Source organism: Capsicum annuum, chromosome 3, assembly GCF_002878395.1.
Source record: "Capsicum annuum cultivar UCD-10X-F1 chromosome 3, UCD10Xv1.1, whole genome shotgun sequence".
NCBI lineage: Eukaryota > Viridiplantae > Streptophyta > Magnoliopsida > Solanales > Solanaceae > Capsicum > Capsicum annuum.
In genome coordinates this window covers 239,809,650-239,819,740 of record NC_061113.1, presented here as the reverse complement: position 1 = coordinate 239,819,740, position 10,091 = coordinate 239,809,650, and the positions used below count along the sequence as shown (strand labels likewise).

General features: G+C 36.0%; 1 pseudogene; it reads right to left on the bottom strand.

The window, feature by feature from the left end:
• LOC107864957 overlaps positions 1-8,536 on the bottom strand; it is a 17,209-nt pseudogene extending 8,673 nt beyond the window's left edge.
• Positions 8,537-10,091: the final 1,555 nt, after the last annotated feature.

The window sequence follows — 10,091 nt, the reverse complement described above, 5'->3', positions numbered from 1 at the left end:
AATTTAAAGCATAATTTAGACCACCAAAAACATGCAACTGATATAGAAGATTTTGTGTTTCGAAACTCAAGTCAAAATCATGCAAAAACTTCATCAACATATGGTGGTCTAGTGCCTTTAGCAAATCCATGCACTCTTTCATTACGTGCAATATGAACATCAAACATTCATGCTAGATTCCCTCTTTAGTGATTTAAAACCACCTTTAAATCATAACAAGAGTTCAATCATTTCATATAGTGCTTTTTAAGGATGCATTGCAAAACAATTCATATGCTATGAGAAATCTAAAAAATTCATAATAAGAGGGAATTCACCAAAAATCATGCTCTCAACAAGAATTCATTCTTAAATACATGGTTTCATACATTCATATTCTTAAATCACTTTGGGAAAGGTCAAAAGACCAAAACAATGATGTTAAAACATTTAATACATGAATATATACATAGATTCAAAAACCCCATTCTAAAACATGAATTTTCTATGCCCGTGAGAATTTAGGAAGACCCCGCGTACCTCTATTTCAGAAAATAATGGGTGCTTCTTGAAGCCTGTGGATTGGGAATTCCGAATCTCTAATCAATTTTGAAAACCCATGGTTAAATCTTGATTTATTTGGGTTTTTAGTTTGAAACCCTTGGGAGTGTTCTTGAGAATTTTTAGATGAATGTGGATGTATTTTGGAGAATTGGGGACTGAATTTCTTGTTTATGGCTGAATATGGGTGGGAAAAGAACCATTTTGCCCCAAAAATGAAGTATTTAAGTCACTTAAAACCATAAGATATGCGCCGCATATGATATTGCATATATTTATATAGGCGCCGCTCCACATATGATATCGCCTATATTTACATAGGCACCGCATATGATATCGCCAATATTTACATAGGCGCCGTATATGCTTTCCAGTGGCCATGTGCGATTGGTTAGGCGACGCATACTACTTTAAAAGGCCATAACTTCTTGCTCGGGTGTCAGATTTTAGCAAAATTAGTATCGTTGGAAAGTTAACTCGAAGACCTATTATTTGACACATAGTAGGCTCTCTAATTCGACATATACAGAGAGTTATAGTCGATGAAAGCTGACACAAATTACGACATCCACTAAAACTTAATCGATCAAAATAGTTTCAACTCATCCTTGAGTTGAAGGGCCTCTATGGTCTAAATTCATGGTCAAATGGATTCACATACTACATAAACATGCCAAATTGGCATAGGATTTAAGGCTGTGGGATTATCAACGCATCAGAGTCATGGTTGTTATTCTAACCCGAAATGCAGGATACTACAGGATATCTTTTGAAACCTTAGCTTTTTCAGAGGCAATTAAAAAGGAAATAAAATCCAATACATTCTCGGTATCTTTACTTGTAGGCCAAATGTCTGTACATCTTTCATCTTTATTGTTAAAAGAACCACCAGTTTGGAAATAGCTCAGATTAAGAATGGCCGCAAGAACATCCACTACTTTCTGAACTAAGTTTGCGCCTTCAATAGTTGAAATATCTACTTCAGTTGTCTCCGTCTTTGAATTCACTGGATTCCATGAAGGATTGTATCTTTCATTTCCATCCTCTACAAATGCATATCGCGAAACCTCTAAGGTGGCCTCCGTATCAAGCTCTAATAGAGAGAGCAGGTTTGGGTTTGGTCCATCATAAGGTAAGCATATTGTTGTCGAAGAATTTGGTGAACTCGCTTCTTCCAACAAAAATTGCACAATCTCTCTTTTAAGAGACGACACACGTGTAGAAGGGAGTGTTCCATGCCCTGCAACACAGTTCATCATCAATTTCTTGAAGCAAAATCACAAAAAGCACAACTAAGTAATAAAATATAGAGCATGAAATACCACAGTAAGGTCCCCATAAATAGCAGAAATGCTGAATAGCTAAATAGATTTTTAAAAATTCATTTTGTTTCCTTCAGTAGTTCTTCAACATAACCCCGCACCCCACCCCCATATTCCCAATCCTTATTGTTTCTCTCCTGGACAAGATGTCGGGATGCATATATGATTAGGTTATTTACTGTGTCGTTCGTCAAAGACTAACTCCAGAAAGAGAATAGGATATAGGCAATGCAACATTTCACGATAGATATTATTATGGGAAAATATGTATGGGGATAGTAAAACTACTGAAAATTGATTTTGAGAATAAGAGTGGAATATTCCTCTGATCTGTTAACTTTCTCGAGATTCTCTAGCATCTTGTTTATCCCAGCTTTCATATCGCCCAAGTCACTTTCTCCTGTCCTTCAACTTGTCCTCAAACAACACTATCTCTTTTTATTTTTTGTTTTTTGAGAAGGTAGCAGATTCAGTAGATATATATAAACATCAGAACAAATTATGTTGGAAACCAAAATGTAGTTACATCACTACATCAGTGATTCACTAACCAAAAAATCCTTGATCTGCTTAGAAGGAGTATAATATATAACATGACTATCTATCTAAAACCAGTATAACCATACAACCAAAGTAGTTGTCTCCTTGAAGGCTCTGATGCTAACACACACAATAGAAATGTCAAGTTCTCTCAATTTTCCTCAAGCTACGTGAAGCTGAATGCTTTAACAGTACACGTGCATAAAATAATTGACAATTCTATTCTTCCTTTAATCTGGAATCTTTCCTCATTTGATCTTATACTACCAAACCTTTCAAATTGAACTTCTTTTTTTATTTTTTTTCAAAATTTAACAGATATCACAAGAATCAACCATCACGATAGAGAATAAAATAGAGTTGCAAGGATATAGTATGAGCAAAGTGAAACCCAAATATATCCCTTTTGCTTCTGTTCTCAAGCTTATTAAAGACAGACTAATTTGTTCAAGCGTGCATAGAAAAGAAGCTATCAAATGAGGAAAACCATCCTAAGTTCACTCATATTAAGTAATCAGTGCATATTGCAGACCAACCTGGAGGGAAAGACAAACCTTGGAAGCAGTACTTGAGGTAAACAAGCATCTTGTACCTGATTCCACAGGAAAGTGAAGCTTGTTTACTCGAAACACCAATGTGCGTTTCAAAAAATGTCAAATAATGGATGATAATTTAGGAATATCACCTACTTAGAGCAGAAAATTTACATTATATGAGGATATCAAACTTGTAAAAGCTATAAGTCATGTTCATTAGATAATTTAATCCAATAAATGTATCAATTTACCCAAGAGCACTAGCACTTTCTCTTTTGCTATCCCGCAAAATTAAAAAGAGCTCTTCCAAAGGAGTCCAAAAATCATCAAGACCTTTGTTAAATAAGTAGATCAATGCACCATGCAGCCTATGCTCCCTGCATATGCGAACAACCTACAAAATAGATTAAAAAATTAACAGTTAAATCCGACAAATTCACAGGGAAGACAGAAAAATATCCAAATCAAGCCTATAGCGGAAGCTTTATTTCATTCATGCAACTTTCTCCTGTTTGAGGACAACAGTCCTTTGCACTCATGTCTTATTAATGAGAACCTTCAGGTGTGGCCGTAAAACAGTAATCATAAATTTTAACATATAAAACGTGCAGCAATACCTGATTGAAATCCAGGGATAACATGTCCATGTGGAGAACACACTGTTCAACGCGCCGTAACCAACCTTTAGTGCTATAGTGCTCCACTAGTGCTTGCATTATCTTTAGCAATAATGGATAACAGTAGATTAACATCCATATAATTTGCTTTTATACATGAATAACAAAGCAAGTGCCTAATAGTGACATAGTAAAGTAATATGAGGCATAAAACCCCCCCAATTAAAAACATGTCACAAACCAAAACCATAGATATACCTCAGGTGGTAAAGATCCTAGCATGTCTTTCAATATATATGGCTCCAGAAGCTCCAAAAATGTATTTGTACATGGAAACAAATAATTTAGCCCGACTTTTAATTTCAATACAATATAACCTGTTGAAAATTTGAGTAAATGAGAACAGAAAAAGCCCAAAATTCCACAGGAGGAACTGTGGAACACAAACAAAATTAAAATATTAATTAACAGTCTGCTAAACATTTCTACTCTATTCCCTTTTTTGATAACAAAGGTATCCAGGCTAGCTTAACACACCTCCACTAATCTACTGGGTACCGCTACCTCCCACCAGCATGGGAACCACTAACGATGCAAGTTAAGTCTTAGAAAGATGAGAAGAATTTGCTTATTGTCACCTCTGTTAGAATTTGAACTCCAAGATTGTCAGTGCAGCGACTACTAGGCCAATCCCTTGAGACATCAGTTTTTACAATTGTTCTTATCTACATATAACTAGTTTCTAGACTTCCTTTGATACAGTAAAAATACGGATATTGAAGGTTTTCTAACATATCGAATAAGTCAGTTACTGCAGAAATTGAGTTCCAAAGGTTTGTGGGCAGGAGAGAGGAGGGGACTTAGGGAAGGAAAAAGTTACCAAACCAACCTGAAATAATTCTTTATTCAAACTTTGCTTTTCTCATTTGATTCAAACTCTGGTTAATAATATGTGTATCCCATTATATTCAATTCCTCATAAATTGTTAACCTAGTTAATTCACTATGCTACTTGGAGGCACTCACTAATATATTATAGTTTTGTAAAAGCAATTTGTTTTTCATCAAGGAGGTACCAGACATAGAAACAAGCCCCAAATAGTTGACATGGGACATAATGCAGGACGTTGAAGTATAAACATATTTCACCATACCCTTGTGATTCACAACAACATACTTTGGAAAAATTTCATCAAAGAGAACATCAAGTCTCTTGATATGAAGACAGAATTCAATGGAAACACCACCAACCAGAGTGTACTACTCCTTAATATCAAGATTCACAAAGTTACTATCAATACTTCAATTCATTCGATTGGCCTGACGGCCCAAGTTGGTTGCCAGATGTCACTGCTATGTAGGAGAATACCTCATCTACATATGACAACAGCAGCTGTACAAGATATGGCATGAGAGTCTTCTGCACATCATCCAAGTTCTTTGGAAGGTCAATAACTGCATGTGCCTGACTATCATAAAGAGACATTGCCATCTCCAGTGCACTCATCCAGTCATCTGCTTTATGTAAAACTTCTATTCGTTCCTTCCAGGAAAGAAGGCGTGAAATAACATGCTGGGATGGCCGAAGTATGTACAAAGTTGCCCCCCTAACACCTACACAGTTGTGATGAGCTTTCTCAAGATTTCCAAAGACATTGCTGAAGTAGGCATGGTATGACATGAGATCCTCTCCACAAGATCCATCCATGGCAAAACTTCTCTGGTGGATCAAATTCCCATCTTTCCAAAACAAACAAAGCTGTCCAGTTGCTGTGAGAATTACCAAAATCTGGACAAGTAAAAGACCTTAGTAATTTTTGTATTTCTGTCCTAAATTAAATGCAAGTATTCTATATTATTAAAAAAAAGGCAGCCCGGTGCACTAAATCTCCCTCTATGCGCAGGGTCTAGGGAAGGGCCCCACAACAAGAGTGTATTGTACGCAGCCTTACCTTGCAATTCTGCCAGAGGCTGTTCCAAGGCTTGAACCCATGACCTGCTGGTCACATGGTAGCAACTTTACCAGTTACTCCAAGACTTCCCCACAAACCCCCCCAACACTAAATGCAAGTATTCCACATATTGCAGATAAATGATGAGAAAAGGAAGCTCCTGATAGCACCAAGAAATTTATGTACATGTTCATCCAACCATGCCAGCCCGACTGCTGAGCTATCCGTAGTCCATCTCCAACAAACTTTTAGCTCAGATTTCACCAGCTTAGCAACTTGAACTCTTCGATCCCAAGCAATTGTAAGCAGAGAAACTTTTTCTGATGTTTCAATGGACATACTTTCTGCTGTAACAAAAACAATCTTAGCAAGCCAAAATGCAACATATCCATAGGCAAATATCATACATACCAAAACTGAAAGAAATATGTGATTCCATACATTTCCAAGCAGCATAGGGCATTGAACCCTCCCTAACACCATCAGGACGTGGAATTTTAGCATAAACTTTAAATGTGGGGCTAAATTTTGCCTGCAAAAGACAGTGAAACAGAAGTCTTAAACCAAGAATCTGGAATGAAGGTTAAACTGATCATATACAAGGAGTTTTGGTTTGGGGAGTTTGTGAAATCCTTCCAGGGCAATGAATGTTCAAAAAACTTCATACCACTAGAGTAGATTGGTGAGTGCCAACTATGACACCTTCCTCAATCAAAGAAGGGCCGCCTCCCTCTTGAGAAGCCACCGTAGCACCTCCATAACTTTCACCAGATATTAGTGGCACAGCACATAATGTAGTGCTGCTGCTTTCATTTAGCAGTTCCTGTTTAAATGTTAACAAATATTAGTCAACCTAGAGATGCATGTATATTCATGTCAATTTTTGGGAAGAATATTCATGTCAATTGAGAAGCATAAAAAGGATATATTTACCTGGGACTTTGAAAGGGAGATTGTTTTGAACAAGGAATACACTGCAAACCGGTCTAAGTTAACTAAACCTTTAGTATCACCACTTAGCACAGTAAAAAACTGTCGAGTAACTTGAGAATCTTGCCCTAAATATAAAAGATGCACAACTGGAGCTTTATGTTCAGTGACAACTTTAAGCACAGAGGCCTTTTGCACATCCTATACAGTATAATGCCCATCCCCATATCCTGCAAAGAGCATATCCCCTTGCTGTTTAAAGCTCAAGCAAGTTACAAGGACATGAGATCTATCTCCTGGTGATCCAAATATCAACATTTGAAATATATACACATTTCTGCCATCAGAAGGTAGAATATTTAATTATTCAGTCGAATCTAAAGTTTAATGCAAGTAACAAGAAAATATACATAATACAGATATAGAGATTCTACAATGAGCAATTTCCTTTTCAAAAGTGATTATACGAAAAGATATTTCATAAATTGCAATCATTTATGTTCAAAGAGGAGAGAATGAATAATACTTTTTTGAATATAACAATTCTTTTTGTTGAAATCCAATTCACAATGTGGTCAATCACTGTAATAAAGTACCGGTGCACAAAGATAATTAGCACAAAACCTTAGCATCCATGTTATCAGCATGATGTGGAGAGTATCTGCTTGGTATCATAAGAATTGATCCTTTGGACATCCCCACGGCAATGTAATTGAGGTGAACAGCGAGGACCAGTGAAAATCCATGCTTATGCCTGAAAGCTTGAGATAAAAGGGTTTGGGTGATGGTATTGTTGTCATCTACATCAAAGTAACCCAAGACATTAGAACTCCTATGAACTCCATCAAGCCTCATTGGTTGAGCAGAAGCACCCTCTTCCAAGTGCATAGCCATGAAGGCCTGCTTCTTTTCATCTTCCTCAGCCAATTCTAGGGGCTTCAAGTAAGAGTGGTAATTTTTCTGAGGCTTTGTACTATCCCTCATATTTCCCCGCTGTACAACTAACTCCTCAATGATACTTGCAGCATCACTTAAAGAATCGGTTTCATCTCCATTGGAACTAACCTCTCCTTTAGATTGAGGAATTGTATTCTCATACTCATGTTTTGCACCATCCTTTTTAGTCAAATTTTCGTCAGAAAGAGATTCATAAACTGGAGAAGAGAGTACCTCCTTTGTAGCAGCTTCTTCGCTGTTTTCCGCACTAATAACATTATCTTCGCCTCCAAATAGAGATTGAACTAGTCTATCTTCAATCTCATCCAACCCAGAGCTATCATGAAAAATTGAGTTTTTTTCAGTTCTACTAGGAGATTCCACTTCAGTTCCAGTATAACTTAGAGCTTCCTTCAAGTTACTTTTAATTGAAAAATCATCCACCACAGAAACATCATCTGCATCAGCAGTATTCATATTGTCCTGACCAGCATCTGCTGTAGATGCCTCCCTACCATAATTATCTTTATCATTTAGTTGAACTTGAGCAGCTTGAAACTGATCCTTTATGTTACATTCTGAGCCAATATGCTCAGAACCAATCTCATGTGAAGACTCAGAGCGCCCAGAAGTGTCAAGACTTTTGTCAGAAACATCAGTACCAGTACAGGCTGGAGAAGCTATGGGATCAGTTTCATCACTTTCCAAAGTCCTTTGCAGCACTCCGGAGCTTGCTTTTCTGGATTTAATAGCTGCTGCACGAGGAGCAGGAATGGATCGCGATGCAGCGAAAGCTGCAGCCAAGGCATCTCCTGGTTTTGAATTTGATCTGATGATCCCACTGAAAAATGGTAGCAACACACTCTGGCCTGCCTGTGGTGAAGAAAATTCACTCGATTGTTTACTACTAACTGACTCAGCTGTTATCTCTGTCTAATGCAACTCTCATGGCAGCTTTAGAGATTGAAAAGAAGAGCCTCCCGACCGATTGTGGCTATCTAGATAACTGTGTCCTTGCAAAGCAGATGGAGAAGAAGGGGGAGAAGGAGAAGAAGAGGAGGAGTGATTGAGGAGAATTTCATCAACAGTGCGATGATGCAGTAAGTGATCATCATCATCGTCATCAACATGAGATTCTAAAATCGAATCAGGTCAAGCTCCATGAAAGTTTTCACTGGCTACTGCTTTTACCAATCGCTTTGCAGAAACAGTTAGCTCTTCAACCGTGAAAACAGAGTCCAGGAAAAATTAGTTTATGATCAGGGAAGATATAAATATACTAAGTACAAGATCTAGATGGCTGTTATATATCTAGAGTGTGAATAACAGAAGGCCTCCATTCTATGTTAGGACATCATTAGTTAGTATTTCAGAAACAAAAAGTGTTAATTATGTGCATTACATAGTTAGTATTTCAGAAACAAAAAGTGTTAATTATGTGCATTACATGAACTCTGAAAGCAAAAAAATTCAGAGGATCTTTGACTAAGAGTTGCAAAATCGTAAGTTGCTTCACAGGCATTAACCCAATTGCTTCACAGGCATTAACCCAATTGCATGTATATATATATATATACATGTAAAAATTTTCTATTTCGTAGTCATTTATGTTCACTTTTTTCTTGTTTTAAGTATTGTGGACGTTTTTACATATTTTTTATTTTATTTTATAATACAAGCTTCTCTTCAACTTCAATAGGTAGATATTCTATATCTTATACTATATAATGTTTATTTTATTTTTATTTTTTGATTATTGACTTATTTTTTATTTAAAATATTAGTAATTTAAAATTTGAGATAAGCTTAAATTAAAATTTTCCTATAGCAACCATCTAGCAAACAAATCTCTCGAATTTCATATTTTTCAAAAACTTTCTATTAGTGTTCAAAATATAAAAATGCATTGAATTCAAGTACGATGGATAACACACTTATGTCATATTAAATTTAATTAATGATGTTCAATAATATTAAAATTTTTCTTATAAAATACTATAATTAATAAGTTTTCAAAGGACTGTATATCGAACTTTGGCACTATTAATTTCTATATTTAAATATAGAGTTGCACCCGTCCAGCTCAAATCTTGGGTTCGCCTCTGTTTAGACATTTGCACAAAACGAAGCCAAGAGTTTACCGAGCATACATAGGTTTGTCAATTGGAGTGTAAACAATATAATATGGGTGTCAACATTGGTGAACAAATAATATCATGCACGTTTGGTAGTTTGTTAGAAGATAAGGCATTTATGAATAAATTAATATAGTTTTTAATTTGCATTTTAGAAACTTTCATAACTAATTCATGTATAAGTTATGAGCGAATCAACATATCATTTTATGTAAGGTAAAATGTGGAGTAAGTAATACAGGATTAATTGAATGCTACATGACTAATCCTTGCATAAAATAATATATAGATCCACTCATAACTAATTCATGTATTACTAATATTTTCATAACTTTAACCAACTAACAAACGGTCCTTTATAGCACTACTAATATAAGGATTATTAATACATGAATACACATGGTAAAAGACAAAATCGCCCTTAATACACCAAATCAATCCAAAGATAAGAAGCAATCCCAATATAATTAATCCTAATATTACTAATGCACACTATTCAATACTATCCTTATGCGTTGTCAAACGATCCCAAAGAAACTCTGGGCAACGCCAACCACCTCAAATGTTTGGTTAAATGAAGCAT